The sequence below is a fragment of the Limanda limanda genome, chromosome 21 (genome assembly GCF_963576545.1).
Source record: "Limanda limanda chromosome 21, fLimLim1.1, whole genome shotgun sequence".
Classification (NCBI taxonomy): domain Eukaryota; kingdom Metazoa; phylum Chordata; class Actinopteri; order Pleuronectiformes; family Pleuronectidae; genus Limanda; species Limanda limanda.
Window position 1 is genome coordinate 742,845 of NC_083656.1, and position 20,000 is coordinate 762,844.

Genomic DNA, 20,000 nt, shown 5'->3' on the forward strand with positions numbered 1-20,000 from the left:
AGAGGGACACACAGGGACAGACAGAGACACACAGGGACACACAGGGACACACAGAGACACACAGGGACACACAGGGACACACAGGGACACACAGGAGACAGAGACAGAGAGAGAGAGACAGAGAGAGAGAGACAGAGAGAGACACACAGAGACACACAGGGACAGAGACAGAGAGAGAGACAGAGAGAGAGAGAGACAGAGAGAGACACACAGGGACACACAGGGACACACACAGACACACAGGGACACACAGGGACAGAGACAGAGAGAGAGAGAGACACAGGGACACACAGAGACACACAGGGACACACAGGGACACACAGGGACAGAGACAGAGAGAGAGAGAGACAGAGAGAGAGAGAGACACACACAGGGACACACAGGGACAGAGACAGAGAGAGAGAGACAGAGAGGGAGAGAGAGAGACAGAGAGAGAGAGAGACAGACAGGGACATCTGTGAGACACCACTGAGGAGCAATCATTTCATTTGTTCCAGAGTCAAAGGTCCTCGGAGAGAAACCTGCGAGGGGACAACCGGACGTCCATTAGGCAAAACGCTTCGTGTCTCACAGGCGTCAGTTTGACAATCTGTCCCCGGTCTCTTTGGATTTCATGTGCTGCTGCAAATGAGACAAAGAGACGAGCTGGAGGCGGAGTCTAGAGAGCGGCGTGCCAGAAACACACTCGGGCATTTTTTTCATTCATCGCATTTTTAGCCACATACACAAAACCCACCTGACCTAATTAGGTCCAGAAAAACAAGCTTCTGTCCAACAAAGCTCTCAGAGCGGACACACACTCAGGAAGACGAGGACGACAACATAACAACACAACGCTGTTTGTGTTGTGTAGAAATAAAACCAGTTACCTACACTGCACTGAATCTACCAGAGAAGAAAAACACACACATCCTGTTTTCAGTTCTGAGTCGAGACGAGAACAGACTTTCCTCTGCTGTGGCTTTTCAAAGTAAAGCAAAAATAATCCAAAATCATAATAAAAAAACAACAGAAAACAGGCTGTAACATTAATGTTCTCATGTTAACACAAAAGGAATCAAAATGTTGAATTTTAGGGTTCATAATTCTGAGAAAAGATTTAGATTTTTTAACTTGTTTGAAAGAAATTAATAAAATATTGATAATGATAAGAACATGCTCGCTAAATAACAAGAGTTTTAGATTCGATCTTTATCCTAAAACATGATTTTAATTACACAGCAATAATGTGTCGTTTTTCTTGGAAGAATTTTTAACTACATTATAATAATAGAAATAATGGAAAATGTTTGAACTAAATCAGAAACCATCTCATGTAAATAACAACAATCTGATCTTCACAGATGTTTGTTTGTGACTGAGGTTCAACACCGAGCTTTTGTCAACAAGCTGCATGTTGACTCTGGTTTGTGTGTTTGTTGTGTGTCAGCAGGTTGTTCCCATTAGAGCCAGTGTGTCCCTGTGTGAGTTGTGTAATGGGATGTTGTCGCCCGGGTGTGTGTGTGTGTGTGTGTGTGTCACTTTGATAAAGAGCATGTCTTCCCAGTGGAAACACACACACACACACACACACACCCTGTTGGTTCTATCTCTGTGAGGACAGCGACTCACAAAGTGCATCGACCACAACGTTAATGATCACAACTCAACACTTCACAGGATTTAATATATATATATATATTTACTTATTAACCTGGTTTTAATCTGAACCTTAAAACAAGCATTGGACAAGTGTTTGGAAATGTGTGTAAGTGAGGACCAGTCAAAAATGTTGATAATTTGAACGGGTCCTCACAAAGATACAAGTACAAGAACATAAATGTGTACTTGAATCTTGATATAATACTTTCTGAGCACTTCACCCTGCACATGAATCTTGAGATGAAGTATTTAACATCCCTTTGTTTTCATAAGGTCCTAAAATAAATGTCTGCGCGGATTCTCATTTACACTGGTCCTCACAGAGATAGAAACACAAACACACAGTTTATGGATTAGCTGGTGGTGTCGTTACACTCGAGCATGTCTGAACTTCCCCATTCATCCACAGTGCATCATTTAAGTGTACACACACACACACACACACACACACACACACACACACACACACACACACACACACACACACACACACACACACACACACACACACACACTCACACACACACACACACACACACACACACACGGCCTCCTCTGTGTTTAATTGCACACGTCTCTGAGGGACTCACACTCATTGGCCGCCTCGCTGTTGCACAAATTACACAAATCGGTTTAGAAGCGGTTTAATGCATCAACGTGAAATGATGAAAGAAAAAAAAATCGATATAATAAAAACAGGTCACTTTCACATTAGAGGCGGATGATAAACTGAGTTATTAACCACACGCTCGTTAATTTCCGCTGACAGCTGATGCGAACACGCTCGCTAATCGCACACACAACGTCTTCATTAGCGTTGTTAAGCTAATCACACTATGTGTTGTCGTACAGTGCGCTGAGCTGTAAACAGCCGTCTGGGGTCAAATAGACACACACACACACACACACACACACACACACACACACACACACACACACACACACACACACACACACACACACACACACACACACACACACACACACACACACACACACACACACACACACCCGGGGTTGGAGATGACACAGCGAAGTGTGTTTAACGAGCTTTCGCTGGTTGTACGTTTTCTCTGGATCTCGATTCTCGATTTGTAAATTCCTTCAATCTCCCTCTCTACCGAGGAAGTGTTCATGTCGTAGTGTCGCCTGCAGGCCACCGTAGATTCTCCTACACACTTCACCTGTGGTGATGCACAGCTTCACCACTAGATGTCATCAAATCTTACAACTCTATAACCCGTGGGCTACGTTACAACATGAACCATTCGACGAGAATTCAGCAGAAGATATTTGTTTTAAAAACTACTCAAGTAAAAAAGCAACGATTCAGAGAATCAACTTTATATTTACATTTTTCAATGATTCATAACGTTACTGGTGTAAGAAGAGTTACGTGAGATTTACTGTCAATGTCCCTGTTGTGATGAATAGATCTAAATGGACGTGAAGGACGTGAAGGACAGACATGTCTGTCTCCTGAACAACCGACAAACCGTCGTCACGACAACAGGGAGCAGACAGAGGAGTGAAAGAGCAGCAGGGAGAGAAAGGAAAGAAAGAAGAATAACCAGAGATCTATTCTGAGCACTGGTGTCCTTTACATGATCTCCATCCTTCTTTCTTCTCTTCATGTGAAAGGGGGGGGGGGGTGGTTCTTCATTAGCGCTGATGAATGAACTCCAGCGGCTCCGAGCTCGTGTGGACTCTTTGAACTGATGAACCGCCGTCATCCAGATAAAGAGAAGAGAAGAAACGTTCCCAGTCAGTTGTTTTAGTTTCCTCCCTGGATGTCTTCAGCCCCCTGCTGGCCACAAATGGGACTTTTCAGTTTTTAAGATGTCTTCACGGTCGCCTGTCACACGTCTCATGGCGTCACAGCACAAATCAAATCATTGTTCCAGAAATAAGATGAATAATGAAATCAAAGTCTGACTCGTGTTCGTCCTTTAAAATCAAACAGATGATATATTTTGGTCGTTTGATGCTTTTAACTCAAACTAACTTTTAACGGTTCAATAGAAAACGTGATTTACATTTAGAGCGGCGCCACGCAGCCTGGTTGATGCACTTCCTCTTCCTGTGTGCTGAAGGGTTTTCGGAAAGGGGGGGGGGGAATCATCAGGAATCGATTCCACTGCACCGAGAATCTCTTTGGTTGATTCCGACTTTAAACACAATCGTGAAGATTTAAATCTCTGTTCAAGCTTTTGTCTTCATGTTTGTACAACAGGAAGAAGTATCTTCTACACCGTGGGTGTAGCAGCAGACTGTTACACCCACAGTGTAAGAAGGAGAGGTTCCGCAGGTCCTTCATCCCGGCTGCAGTCAGGCTCTACAACACCAGCACCACCTGATAATGTTGTAGTCCCTGTCTATTATCTTTATCTCCACTCAACCTCTCACCATAGCTGTATTTTTATTTTTCTTATTTATTTTTTATTTTTTTACTCAGATCACTACTATGCACAATAATATTCAACACTTTACATCTATATTTATATCATGGTCACTTATAATGGTTACATTGCAATATTTATATTTTCCTTTATGCTATCTTGTAGTATTATTTATATTATGGTCACTTACTTTTAATTATTTTCTGTATCATGGTCACTACTGTTGCAATATTACTTATAATACTTTTGTTTTCATTACAATAACACTTACATCACTCCACTTTCTCCCCAGTACCTGCTTTTGCACAGTGTCTGTTTTGCAGGTTGTTTTTTTGTTTTTGTTTTCTGTATATTTTTACTCTCATTATATGTAGTTTAGTAGTGTATATATTTTGATCTTTCTTTTTTATTGTTGCTTCGGCACTGTTATTTAAATTCTGTTTTTCTCTTTTTTGCTGTAACAAGTGAATTTCCCCGTTGTGTGGATAAATAAAGAAATCTAATCTAATCTAAGTCGTTACATATCGACCGTCTTTATTTACATTGTCTCTGATCGTCTTTATATAGAATCAGTTTGTCAGGACGTTGGTTTGTTAGCGTTGACTTCCTGTGAGACTCACACCTCTGTGTGTTCCCTCGGGTCTGTTCACACCCGTCGTTACATCGCACTTCAATTTTTACTTTAAATGCAAAGCAGCGAGTGAGAGAAGCTGTGGCTCTGCAGTGAAGTGCTGACGCCGTCAGAGGAAACCGTCTGTTCCAGAGTTTGTTGAACAACTAAACTTCCCCAAGAAGAAATAATAAAGACGATGGGTTGTGCTGACATCAAACCGCCTATTATTCCGGACAATAATTAGATTATTAATAGTAGAAATAGATTTTGTGAAATGCCAGACAGTCCCCGGCGGGTTGTCGTGTTTCTCGCTCGGCTCATTCCGCTGACGAACGATAGTTGTGTTGCTCTGAGAGCCGGCGGTAATGAGACCAGACAACAGGAGAGTGAGAGATGCTCCTGGAAGCTGCTGAGGGACGAGTTGTGTTCCAGCTTCAGCAGATCACACAACCTGCAACTACACAACCTGCAACTACACGTGTGTGTTTGTGTTCCTCGTCCCATTGAACCACCTGCTCACAGCTTCTCATGAACAATTCAAACGGGACTCAACAAATCGGCTGCAGAGCCACGGCCGACGTTAAAGAGAAATAATAAGATTCATTTTAATGTTGATATTATCTGTGAAAATGCTTTCGTTTATGTTTGTGTGAATCAGTTTGTCTGAGAAGATTCAGTTGTTTTGAAACTCAACGTGCAGTGAACACAGAAGTCTGAAACTAACACATGATCATTAATTACTCACTTAAAAAACAACGCTAGCGAAGTGTAGAAAGATGCTGATTTCTTTTCTATTCCTGTGTTTTTTAGTTATTAGCAGTGAAACGTTCTGAGAAGCAGGAGGAGCAGGAGGAGCAGGAGGAGCAGGAGGAGCAGGAGGAGCAGGAGGAGCAGGAGGAGCAGGAGGAGCAGGAGGAGCAGGAGGAGCAGGAGGAGGTTTCCTCTCTCCTCAGGGAGTTTGCTTACGTTCACAGTTTCAGATTAAAAGAGACTCTTTGGAAATCCTGAGGAATCATAAAGGCTGAAATCCTGTTTCACATCCAGCTCAGTTCCCAGCGGAGGCTCATGCATTATTCCAAACCTCCTGCTTCTTCCCTTTTCCTCAAAATGTCAGAGCTCTTTTTCCCCTCTTGTCATCCCCAAGCTGAGCGTGTGTATCTGTGTAACTCGCCCAGCGGGATTCAACATTTGAAATCGGTCACTCGTTGTTACTGAAGCTTTTTGTTCACAGCAGAATAATGACGTCAGATTCACGTTATATTCTTTTGCTTCATGAACCTGAACGGACGCGTCTCATCTTCTTCCAAAATGAAGCCCAAATATCTCATAATATAGAAACGCTGCCAGTTTGTGCCACTGACATTTGAATTTACAGTCCCCCCCCCCCTTCAGTGTCAGCTGTCAATCATCACGTCTCTGCCTGTTTCTGTTTTATCAAATTACTGATTCAAACCAAACTGATCAGAAACACAGATGATAAGAACGAGCTGAAACGACAGAAACGTCTTAGCAAACATGTATTTAACGTCTTGGAGGAGGCGGGGCTTAGAATCTATTCTGCAGTCAAACACCAGGGGGCGATCAAGATGATTTGTCCATCTTTATTTTCAGTCACTGAACTTTATCTTTATCTTGACCTACATAGGAATGTACGACTTGTCCTCATATTGTGATTGTGTTCACAGATTCTGGTCCTCACATTGTTAGCAGAACCTGGATCAATAACACACACAGTGTAGATGTGGTGTTGTTGGTCTTTGTATAGTTGTGAGGAAGATTGTTAACATAACACAATCCCTCAACTTCAGGGTTAAAATTCAAAGCACAATATAAATCCTGGAGTCTTAAACCTCAGTGAGGAACAAGGGCCTCACAATGATATCATGATCAAATGGACACACACACACACACACACACACACACACACACACACACACTAATAACACTGCAGTCACATATGTTGTTTCAATAAAGGCAAAGTCCCCCTGAAGTGATTCTGCTGAGGTAAACATATATTTGCTCCAAGGACACAAACGTACAGTAAGGTCAATACTTTATACACACACACACACACACATTCAGCCACCCACAAACACTCAACCTCACACACACACACACACACACACACTGATCAGGATCCACACTCCCTCCACAGGAAGTCCTTTGATGCATTTTACTGTTGTAAAAGCTCTTTGATGTTTCTAATCTACACAAAGCTTCGCTCTCCGGGGCCTTTTCAAAGAAAAACACACCAATATGAATGTCAATTAGTGTGTGTGTGTGTGTGTGTGTGTCTTTGTGTGTGTGTGTGTCTGTGTGTGTGTTCCCGAGCTTTTGATTTCCACCTGTTTTGTTCATCTCGACTGTAAAGACGACCCGTGGGCGTTGGATGATGAGCGAGCTTCACATTCAGGAGCTCAATCACAAAACCTCACAAAAACATGTTTTTCATTATTTTGAATCAGTCTAATGTTCGGCACCATCAAGAATAACTATATACAGAAAAGTGTGTAAAGATAATTGACTTCCTGAGGATTGTCCCAGAAGACGAAGACTCTAGTTATCAGATTACGTTTCTGTAGATTCTGTTGAGTCGTTCACACTGGACCTTTCATATTCAGCCCAGTTTTGATTTCCCATCCAGTTGTTTCTGTTTGATTCCTTCTCTCCCCCGAGCCTGATGGCGTCCGTGCGTGGGACGTTCAGGAGCTCGCTGGCGTTCGCCTGCCGGATCTCAAATGAAGAGCAGAACATCTTTGTGGCTTTGGGGCAGAATGGAACGAGAGAGAATATCCATCCGGCTCCGTGTATTATTCACAGAAATTAGCGAGCTGCTAGTTTTCAAAGACACAAATTGTTGTAATGAGTCCAAATGTCCTCTGGGGTTTGAAATGAGTCTCAGGCTCGTTTTTGTTCTCCAACATTTCTAATGGATTCATTTCACTCACACCAGTAACAATGCAAGGCCCATTATGGACTAATGGGTGGGTAATATCCATCTGCTAAATAATTACAAACTTTCTTTAGACTCTATGAGAAACGAGACAAAGAGGAGACGGATGAGACCAGGCTGTCGTCCTATTGGTCGGCTGCTTTTCAATAGAAGGTGAATATATAACAGCCACGTAGAGTAGGACGTTGTGTAATCTACTGTAAAGGATGTGGTTGATTGTTTCATGATGAGTAAATGTACATTCATCTGATTGTTATGTGTAATTTAAAGAGTATTTTGAAGCACAATACAAAAACAATGAGTTATGTGATTTTACATGTTTCATAGAATATGAATTTAATGTGCAGAAACATTACTGAGCTTGACCTGGTTGATTGGAAACTCTGAAACTTCACTTTGGTTTTGATTTACATTCATTTGGTTTGTGTTTGAAACGTTAGTAAACGATGACACGTTCTCTTCCTGATTGGTTCTCATCAGTCACATGACTCGACGACCAGCGCTGAACACAGAGCGTCGCTAACACTTCCTGTCAGCTAACACTTCCTGTCGCTAACACCACACACCACCCAAAACCCCACCACCCACCCACCCCCACACCACCACCCACCAACCACCACAACCACACACCACACTCCACACACCACCCATCCACAACCTCCTCACTCCTCTCTCCTCACTCCTCACTCCTCTCTCCTCACTCCTCTCTCCTCACTCCTCTCGACTCATAACTCCTCTCTCCTCTCTCCTCACTTTTCAATCCTCACTCCTCACTCCTCACTCCTCACTCCTCACTCCTCACTCCTCTCTCCTCTCTCCTCTCTCCTCTCTCCTCACTCCTCTCTCCTCTCTCCTCACTCCTCTCTCCTCACTCCTCACTCCTCTCTCCTCACTCCTCTCTCCTCTCTCCTCACTCTTCACTCCTCACTCCTCTCTCCTGTCTCCTAACTCCTCACTCCTCTCGACTCCTAACTCCTCACTCCTCTCTCCTCACTCCTCACTCCTCACTCCTCACTCCTCTCTCCTCACTCCTCACTCCTCACTCCTCACTCCTCACTCCTCACTCCCACTCCTCACTCCCACTCCTCACTCCTCACTCCTCACTCCTCACTCGTCTCTCCCTCACTCCTCACTCCTCACTCCTCACTCCTCTCTCCTCTCTCCTCACTCTCCTCTCGACTCCTAACTCCTCTCTCCTCACTCCTCACTCCTCACTCCTCACTCCTCACTCCTCTCTCCTCACTCCTCACTCCTCACTCCTCACTCCTCACCTCCTCTCTCCTCACTCCTCTCTCCTCACTCCTCTCTCCTCACTCCTCTCTCCTCACTCCTCTCTCCTAACTCCTCTCTCCTCACTCCTCACTCCTCTCTCCTCACTCCTCACTCCTCACTCCTCTCTCCTCACTCCTAACTCCTCTCTCCTCACTCCTCACTCCTCACTCCTCACTCCTCTCTCCTCTCTCCTCACTCCTCACTCCTCTCTCCTCTCTCCTCACTCCTCACTCCTCTCTCCTCACTCCTCTCTCCTAACTCCTCTCTCCTCACTCCTCTCTCCTCACTCCTCTCTCCTCACTCCTCACTCCTCTCTCCTCTCTCCTCTCTCCTCACTCCTCTCTCCTCACTCCTCTCTCCTCTCTCCTCTCTCCTAACTCCTCACTCCTCTCTCCTCACTTCTCTCTCCTCTCTCCTCACTCCTCTCTCCTAACCCCTCTCCTCACTCCTCTCTCCTCACTCCTCTCCCTCACTCCTCACTCCTCTCTCCTCTCTCCTCTCTCCTCACTCCTCTCTCCTCACTCCTCTCTCCTCTCTCCTCTCTCCTAACTCCTCACTCCTCTCTCCTCACTTTCTCTCCTCTCTCCTCACTCCTCTCTCCTCTCTCCTCACTCCTCTCTCCTCACTCCTCTCTCCTCTCTCCTCCCTCTCGACTCCTCACTCCTCACTCTCACTCCTCACTCCTCACTCCTCACTCCTCACTCCTCACTCCTAACTCCTCTCTCCTCTCTCCTCACTCCTCTCTCCCTCTCTCCTATCTCCTCTCTCCTCTCTCCCTCTCTCCTCTCTCCTATCTCCTCTCTCCTCACTCCTCACTCCTCACTCCTCACTCCTCACTCCTCTCTCCTCTCTCCTCAATCCTCACTCCTCACTCCTCACTCCTCTCTCCTCTCTCCTCTCTCCTCACTCCTCTCTCTAACTCATCTCTCCTCTCTCCTCTCTCCTCACTCCTCACTCCTCACCCCTCACTCCTCTCTCCTCTCTCCTCACTCCTCACTCCTCACTCCTCACTCCTCACTCCTCTCTCCTCTCTCCTCTCTCCTCTCTCCTCTCTCCTCTCTCCTCTCTCCTCACTCCTCACTCCTCTCTCCTCACTCCTAACTCCTCTCTCCTCTCTCCTCATCCTCTCTCCTCACTCCTCTCTCCTCACTCCTCACTCCTCTCTCCTCACTCCTCACTCCTCACTCCTCACTCGTCACTCCTCTCTCCTCTCTCCTCACTCCTCTCTCCTCACTCCTAACTCCTAACTCCTCACTCCTCACTCGTCACTCGTCACTCGTCACTCCTCACTCCTCACTCCTCACTCCTCACTCCTCACTCCTCACTCCTCACTCCTCTCTCCTCTCTCCTCACTCCTCTCTCCTCTCTCCTCACTCCTCTCTCCTCTCTCCTCACTCCTCTCTCCTCACTCCTCACTCCTCACTCCTCACTCCTCACTCCTCTCGACTCCTAACTCCTCACTCCTCTCTCCTCTCTCCTCACTCCTCTCTCCTCACTCCTCTCTCCTCACTCCTCACTCCTCACTCCTCTCTCCTCTCTCCTCTCTCCTCTCTCCTCTCTCCTCTCTCCTCTCTCCTCTCTCCTCACTCCTCTTTCCTCTCTCCTCACTCCTTTACCGACAACAAATTGCTGAGAGGACGCATCAAAAGTCAAGGAGATGAGAAAAGTGAGGATGGATAGATGGGATAATACACGGGGGAGGTCTGGAGGACCGGAGCGCTCGCCACCGCACAAGTTCCCGAGGAAAGAGGGAAATAACATTTCACTCTCTATCAGGTCTGATGTGGAGCGGGGGGGCTGCTTTGTGAATCTAGATTTTAGTTTTACAGAAAGAAATCCAGGTTCAATCAAAACAACAAGCTGCTGGTTGTTTGTGTTTTAATTTAGGGAACATTGATTAGTACTTGAGTTTTAGGGCCATATGAAAAAAGTTAAGAATTAAAAGGCAATTTAACAAAATATTATAATAATATAACAAGAAAAAAGCTGTAATAGAATGAAACTAAAGTAATAATTTAATGGGGATAGAAGAGTTATGAGCTGTAAACTGCTGATGGAGGCGTAAAGAACTTTATTCCACGTTCACACAGAAACCGACTTCACATCTAATCCGATTGAACTGTATATATTGTTCGTACCTCTATATAACAATATCAAATTTCATTTAGCCAACGTTACGTTTTGGTGCTACAGCTCCATAGACATCCATTCATTCTGACCAACTCGCTAGCGCCCCCTACACTTCACAGACGTTGTGAGAGTGCAAGTTCTCCTCACGTGAGAAAAGGTCAAGATGAAGCTGTAAACTGAGACGTGACCAGAAGACATGTCACCCCCCCCCACTCCACCTCCTGCAGAACAGCGTGCATCACACACACACATCACATCCTCGTCTCAACATCCAGTCAAACCTGCTGCTTGTGAAACAGCTGACGCAACACAACGCTAACACAACGCTAACACAACGCTAACACAACGCTAACACACGCAGGTGAGAGCCTGGAGACAACTCACTAATATCAATATCCTCCCAGGGAGCTGATCAGGAAGCAGCAGGAGCATCCGGCCTGAGGCGCCTGCAGCTGCACCGAGTGGGAGGTAACGAGCTGTGGGGGTGGGAATGTAAATCTCCTTCTATTGATTAGTCTTATAATACATTGGTTAATGTGGAGATGTAATTATTGTCCTAATTATCATTAACGAAGACGTTATACATCTTTTTCATCTTCATCTAACGTTCACTTGAGAACAAACTCCGATAGATGGAAATTCAAACCTCAAGTATCAAACAGAGGAAGAAACCATATAATATATATTTATAACTATAATCTGGATATCTGGCAGCTGGCTGATGTTTTCTTTTCATTAACAACTGGAACACTTTCTCCGTCCAGTCTCTTGAAACCTTCCTGTGTGATGAGAACACGTGTGAGTGATGGAGACGTGTCTTCACACCATGTCTCCTCCGTCTCCTTAGAGTGAGACGTCCTGAACTCACCCTCTTGATGTCCTTGCCGAAGGTCTCACTGAAGCTGGAGCCCAGGATCTCGAACTGGACGTGGGAGTTGGAGCCGCTCTCCTTGAAATCCATGATCCCTGTCAGACCCGTGATGTGATGTTGCCCTGGAGGGAGGAAGCAGACGGACGGAGAGATCACAGAAGAGAATCTGCAGAAGACGAGATAAACCTTCTTCTGTTCCGTCTTCACACGACCGGCTAATCCTGTTCTGTGCACTTTTCATCCTGTTAAGAAACTGCAGCTGAAAGACCACACTGCAGTTTACACTGGAATCAATTTAACTATGACAGCCCTGACATTAATAAACATTTGACTTATCTGATTTATTATTATTACATGGTGATTTTCTATAAAGCAATTTAAACATTTAAATGGCTTCGCCAACAGTGGATTGTTGTTTCTCATGCTGATATATGAGAGTTTGAAATGATATCTAAAGCTGGACACGATTCATTTTTGAGATTTATGACAGTCTTTATAAACACATAGCATATCTCGGTAATGAGCTTCCACACACACGTACACACCGAGGAAAAGTAAAGAGCCAACTTTACCTTCTACTTTATTATGATGCCTTTTTATCATGTCACTAATGTAAAAGAGGCCGCGCCAAAATTGTTAAGTGTAATACTCGACCACATAAAATGAAATGAAGTGACAGAGGGAGACAGTGAGAGAGAGAGAGAGAGAGAGAGAGAGAGAGAGGGACGATGAAGAGAGAAGGGCATCGAAGAGACATTCAAAAAAGAGTAAGGATGGAGAGAATCCAATGGAGAGGGAGAAGACAGCGAGAGAGGTGGGGAAAGGAAAGAGGCAAATGAGAGAGGGATGAACGAAAAGAGAGTTCTACCCTGATGACGAGGCTGGTTTATATTCAGACTGATAACGCCTTCGCCAACGCCTTCGCCAACGCCTTCGCCAACGCCTTCGCCAACGCCTTCGCCAACGCCTTCGCCAACGCCTTCGCCGACGCCCCAAAGCATCAGGAGCATTAATCTTTATCAAAGTGTCACATTGGCTCAGTGTTGACTTTCTACGGCTCATGTTGGAGTTAAAGCTCAGAAACATTCAACCACACTGACTACAACTGAGGAAGGTGAGAAGACGATGGAGGACATGGTGACCCCGGAGGTCCGGTGACCTCTGTGCCGACCCCTGAGGGACGAGGAGCAGGAAGTGAACTCATCCGTGTGAAGCGCTGCATGGTTCATGTTGAATCATGTTGCTCCTGTACCGAACCTTTAGCAAACTGATGCCATAACTCTGAGCTATGGCGTCAGGTGTAGGCGGAGCTATAGAGTAATAATATGTAGTAATAAACTGGTCTTGAGTTTATCAGGTTGTGTTCGATGATGCTTTGTGAGCCATTTTGATGCATCGCCATGGAAACCATCAGTCCAGGAGATAACAAGGATCAAATTAGACATTTGATCAGAAGTTAAATGAGGATCCACTTCCTCAGGTCCTGCTCAGGGATCTGCTCCCTGCTGGACTCCAGAGTCTGGGTGAGAGAGCTGTGGTCCAGAGAGAGATCACGTCCGTGTTCGCTGTGAAACACGACTGACGACACACAGGAACTAACACAAACGTAACACAGACTGAAGGTTTCTCCGTCTCCTGTAAAGGTCGCACTCGCTCCACCTGCAGGAGAAGAAGGTTCTTTGTGTTTGTTTTGTGTGTGAGCGGCTACACACTCACTGATGCTTCCTGTCGTCCGTCCCTCAACGTTAAAGATATAAGCTCACGCTGTCGTTTCCTGGATGTTTGTACGTCAGAACATCGCTCGGGGGGGCTGGAGGTATTTCAGTGCAGAAATAGTTCAGAAGCAAAGAAGTTTGTAACCTGCACGACAAACCAGTGGTTACTGCTACTGAGACATTATCGTTTTACAGAACTGTTGTAGTGGAGAAAACTACTGAAGCAGTGGTTTTCATCAGCTTGAATACTGAGTTCTTCTGTATAAAGGTTTGTATTATTAATGCTTAATGATTCCAGGGCTTGTGAAGCTCAACAAAGCTTCTTTCTGAACGGCTCGTGTCACAGTTTATATATCATGTGCATATTAACCAGGAAACAGACAGAACCACTGATCACTAACGAGCTCTGTGGTTCTTAACGTGACACGTGTCAGCAAAACAAACTGCTTTTTAATTTACAAAGAGAAAAACAAGCTCATCAGTGCATCTGGAAACCATCTCAGCCCAATTAGAGTGAGAGCGAGACTTCAGGTGCATCACAGATGAATGAGCTTCTCTCTTTGTGTTTCACCGGCTGCGTCTCATGTTTGATTTATTTTTGTTAACAAAGGCTTTGTTGAGGTCGGTTGAAATCTAATCACACTTTAATCTTCTCCTTCTTATGCACTCCTCATCTTCAAAGCTCTCTTGGATTCAGTGGTAATTCATCTTGACGTCGGTTGCCAACCGCCAATAAACAGAACAAAGAAGAAGAAGAAGAAGAAGAAGAAGAAGAAGAAGGAGGAGGCCGCCCGGCTGTGGACCGAAGGAGAAGAAGAGTAAGAAGAAGACAGCTGAAGTGTCAGTGGAATCATAATGTTTGAGTCCAAGTGTCAAATTTAAAAGGATTCTCTAAATGAAGTGTTCAAATGGAAGGGTTTCATGAGGGCACCGTGACCTTGACCTTTCACCTTTCAACACCAAACTCTAATCGGGTCATTCTTCAGTCCAAGTGAACAGTTGTACCAAATCTAAATAATTTCCATAGGAGCGTTGCCACGATTAGGATGGTGAGACAACTGGAGGACATTATGCCAACGCCCACTGAGACTGAGGACACATGAATGGTGACTGGAGGACTCCGTTGAGACCCTGAACGAGGTTTGCTCTTGTTCTCTCAACCTGCTGGTCTGGGTCAGTACCTTCTGGATGGTCTCCAGCATGGACCAGCCTCCGTTCCAGGGCTTGGTGGACTTCCTGATGCAGTTGAGACTCGCCATACTGTGCCACTTCCTGTCCTCCAGCTTCCTGTAGAAGGCGTTGGCCATCATCAGCACGCTGTCGTACAGGTAGAGGTTGGACACCTGGACAGAGGACGAGGACAACTTCATAAATCACAAAGATTCTCCTGCTTCAGACACAAACACCTGCAGACACTGAAGAACCTTCTCACCCGAAAGTGAGGCTCTGTGGAAATGAACAGTGAGGTCTCAGCTGTTATTCTTTATTCTACTTGAAAACCTTGGTTCCCACTTGTTGAAGGAACCGAAACCAAATAAATCAACATGTAACCTTTTAGACGAATTGTTGAGTGAAACAGACGCTTTTCTGTAGGAAAGGGAGAAAAAACGATGGAGGAGAGGAAAGAGGGGAGGATGGAGCAGGAAAAATTAAGGATGGAAGGAAGGATGGAAAGAATAAGGAAGAGACAGAGAGCAGACATATAAGTAAAAGAACAACATTGGTAAAATCAGGTAGAAAGAAAAGAGAACGAGAGAAAGAACGAGAGACGGAAAAATGACAAACGAGGAGTTTCAACAAAGAAACAGAAAAGAAAAAGAAAGAGCAGGAAGAAGCTGCTGTGAGAGAGCGAGGGAGGAAAAGAGGGAGGAAGAGGACGAGTGTGAGATCTGAACCAACACGTCCAACACACACTCGTCTTCACAAACGTCAAAACAAGAGCAAACACATTTGTCAGCATGAATTACAGTAAATGTTCTGTTTGCTGTTTTTAAATGTCAACCACACGTCACACTTCACTCCTGAGTGTGTGTGTGTGTGTGTGTGTGTGTGTGTGTGTGTGTGTGTGTGTGTTGACAAATGGAATCACTCTGCAGGAGAAGAATCTTTGTGACTTTTTACCACAACAAACACAAACGTTTGGAGTCGACACCAGAGGAAGCAAAGGTCACGCAGAGGTCACGCTGTCTGTTTGTTTGTTTGTAAGATTTCAGAAAAGTTCCTGTCGATGGAGCTCGGTCCAGAAAGATGTCAACAAGGGGGCTTTTATATATAGAATGATGTATAAATATCAATATAATATATATATAAATATATAATATGTATATACATGTTCCTTTGGGGGATCTTTTCTGGCTCTTATTACAGAACTGGAGACTTTGGATCAATAATTTGTCCGTTTTACTGAATTAATTTCCTGTCACTTCCATCAGAATAAAACTCTGTGACTGACTCCTGCCCCCCCCCCGTCCCCCCCCGTCCGTCCTCTGTGAGACGTTCATCAGCTGAAGGACACAGACGATTCTCAACCATGTGATATATTGAGCAATCAAATCAGTAGTTTGAGAAAACGAGTTCTGAACCGACGGTAACGATTTATTAAAAGTTTTCCATCTTCACTCAAGAACTTTTCAAAGAGAAGACAATCCAGGCTCCAGGTCAAAGTGAGGACATTTCAGAGACACGTTCCCAGGAAGTGATCCCTTTCAGAATAAGATAAACCTCCCCGGCCCTGATCAGGACGTGAAGCACGCAGCCTCACCTCCAGGTTCTGCAGGTATCCTTCCTGCGGGTTGCACAGCAGCGAGGAGATCCGGTGGTTCTGCCTCATGCAGCGGCTGCTGCCGTCCTTCCACAGCGGGAAGATCTGCCGGATCACCGTCATGCGCCCCAGTGCACTGTGGGTAAGCTCCAGGATCTCGGTGTCGCTGATCTCCTGCAGGAGAGAAGACAAGGACGAGTTACCCTGATGTTTCCTCAGAGGAGCTGAGAGAGAACTTTACTGTCGCAGCTTCTTGCACCTGGAGGAACTTCACGAGACTGACGATATTAGTTTGATTGTGTTTTAACGGCAGTGAAAATAATCACAGTCGACGAGTTTAACACAGAGTTCACACAAAACACTCTTCTTTATTTAAATCCCCTTCAAAATAAGTCACTATAATAATAATGAACTCACAGCTGATTTATCCACATGATGTTAAACATTTTAAAACATAAAGAAAAACGAGGATGAGCCGTAAACTTAACTTAGACTTTAGTAGAAGTAGAAATAGTTACAGACTAGTTATAGTAATTAAATAGAAATAAGAAATATGATTAATTATAAAAACACATCAGGTTCGGCCGTATTGAATCTGATGCTTTATTTTGATGAGTGAGATGAACTCCCAGGTTCCTGACTTCAGGTGTTATCTGATTATTCTTCAGCCCGGCTTCCAGCCAGTGATCTCCTGCAGGAGGAGCCTCTCCCTCATTAAACCAGTCTAACGAGTCATTAGCTTTTAGTTTGGAGGAGACGCTCTGATGGACTCAGCTGTCGATTCACACGGAAGCTGGAACTGTCACATCTGGAGCCGCTGTCACGTCACCGGAGTTTCCCACAAAGCAGCGGATTTGCATTTAAATGTGTTTTTTTACAGTTGGTTTCTCATCTCTTCTCCAAGGTCTGCTTCCGATTGGACGCCTCAGGTAATGAGCTTCTCTTCAGCGTGAACTACAGCCTCGACACAAAGGAGAGACACAAGCGATACGTCTCTGGTGCCGGGGCGGACGTGTGGTCACGCATCTCACCGACACCAGTTCTGAACCACAGACGTGTTCCTGACATGTTCCTCACGTGTTCTTTACGTGTTCCTGAGCTTTGACGCCATTAACAACCACAGAACCTTTTTCCTGTCCCCTCCTCCCGTTGAATTCTCATCACATGACTGCGTTCACGATGTTTTTAAGAGTGAATAAAGAAACGTGTTGACGACGTGATGTTTTATTTAAACGTGTCTTTAAAGCAGCTTCAGTGTTTCTCAGATCCGACCTGACAGCTGCTGCTTCACAGACGCTGTTTAACCACCAGGCTTCAGTGTTTAATGACTGTCCTCCTCCTCTTCACCTCTCCCTCTCATTACTCTGCACCTCCGCTGGTTCCTCCCTCTCTCCTCCGCCCTGTGTGCAAGTCTCTCTCTCTCTTTAATTGGCGTCAGCGGTGTTGTGTGGCGCTGGCTGTTGTGTTAGCAGAGGACCGAGGGGAAGAGGAGCCTGTTCTCCTGTGGCAGCTCGTCGGCCTCGGCAGCGACACACACTGAGGTTGTGCGGCTGTCTGAGCCTCACGCACAACAAGGCACCGCAAAAACAGGAGCTTCCACCCAAACCTCTGAGATCCAATTATACAGATTCTACAAAGATACAGATGTGTAACGCTGCTGCAGGTGAAGAGAGGAAGCGTCTGAATCACCTTTTTAATCGATTCTCACTTTAGTTTAAGGTGCAGAACGATGTGAGCAGGACCTGATGTTTCTGTGATTCTGTTCTCCGTCTCCTGGATGGAGGGATGACCACGGACTGACAGGAGACGGGTGAAAGAACAGAGCAGGAAATGGAAACCAGCTCGTCGTCTCTGACCTGATGACAGGACACCTGACATGTCACTGCGCCGCCTACCGGGTGGAAACGACCTCTGTGACCTGTCAGAGCCCAGTGACGGGTGGGGGGGGGGCTGTCTGACCCACAGAGTTTCACACGATGAAGCCCAGGACACTTTGTCTTCTGGGAAAACCTACGTGTCTCTTTTCGAATGTGGAATGGAGAGAATTAGTGAACGTGTCGGTGATTTACCTCGTTCACAAACACCCAGTGACTGTCTTTGGACGCCAGGTTGGTCTCCACCGCCTGAGAGAGAGAGAGAGAGAGAGGGAGAGAGAGAGAGAGAGAGGAGAGAGAGAGAGAGAGAGAGAGAGAGAGAGAGAGAGAGAGAGAGAGAGAGAGAGAGAGAGAGAGAGAGAGGGTTAATAATGCGGACGTACACACAGTGTCTCAGTTTGATTCACTTAACTTCCTGAGGCCTCAACCTCAGATCTGTCTGTCGAGTAAAGACACACACACACACACACACACACACACACACACACACACACACAGCCTGCAGCCGAGTCCAAGTGAAGTCACGTTCTCATCTTTTAATTTTCAGTGGAAGAAGAATCGAGACTGGAAACTCTTTCTGGATTGAACTGAAACCTGCAGGAGATCTGAATAAAGAATGTGTTTCCTCAACTAACAGATGTCGTCTGTTAGAGCAAAAGATGAAATGTTTACAACAGTGAGTGTGTATGTGTGTGTGTGTGTGTGTGTGTGTGTGTGTGTGTGTGTGTGTATGTGTGTGTGTGTGTGTGTGTAAAGGTTATGTTGACGGGTGTAATATCTCCAGGTAGAAGATGTCATGTGAAGTGTGTTATGAGAGCAGGACTGTGGCCTTTAGTGTAGGTTAACCTTATCAGTGACAGCATCATCTGTACACACACACACACACACACACACACACACACACACACACACACACACACACACACACACGCACACACACTCACACACACACACACACACACACACACACACACACACACTGAAGCTTTAGAGAAGAGGAGACATGATGGAAGAATCCAAATGCAGTTGATCCTCTGACGACCATGAATATCCAACAGAGTGATGTTGAGCTTGTGATGATCGGCAGTGAGCTGCAGGCCCCTCGCTCGCCCCTCGCTCGCCCCTCGCCCGCCCCTCGCTCCCGTCCCTCTCATGGTGTCATCTGACGAGGTCACTGCTCGGCCGTGACCCTTCATGCTGCAGCCGTCGGCCTCGGGTGACGGGCGGGAGGACGGCGGCGGCGGCGATGGCGGCGTCTGAGTCACATGACTGACAGCTGCACAAATGTGTGAGGAGCTCCGTGCGAGTGAGAGCGAGGGAGCCGGCCGGAGGAGCAGCGGGCGAGCGACGGCGTCCTCAACCCTTCACACACTCAGCCTTTTTGTTTAAAGGAGCAAGAGTCAGACTTTGGTCACTTCCTGTCTGTGAGGAAGGAGGACGCAGGTCAGACGTCTGTCAATCATCACGTCTCCGCCCTGGGTCTTTCCCCCTGGAAGCAGCTGATTGGTGGATATGTAACAGAGTGAATCTGATTGTGAGTCTCAGCTTCAGTTTCCTGTCGTCAGATCAATAACTCGTCAGAAAACTGGAATTTAACAAACATGAAGAAATGAAAACCCTGCAGCGTCTCGTCCATCATTAACACACGAGTCCCACACGCACACGTTTCCACAGAAGATCGACAACTTTGACTTTGTGTTGATTTGATGACTTCATGTGTGATGTCATACGGCCGCTGTCAGGTGACACGTTAACGAGACGTCCTGTGAAC

The 20,000-nt window shown here is 45.7% G+C and overlaps 1 pseudogene; it reads right to left on the bottom strand.

Annotated features, from left to right (window-relative positions):
• LOC133028130 (glutamate receptor ionotropic, delta-1-like) overlaps positions 1-20,000 on the bottom strand; it is a 270,179-nt pseudogene that overhangs the window by 13,545 nt on the left and 236,634 nt on the right.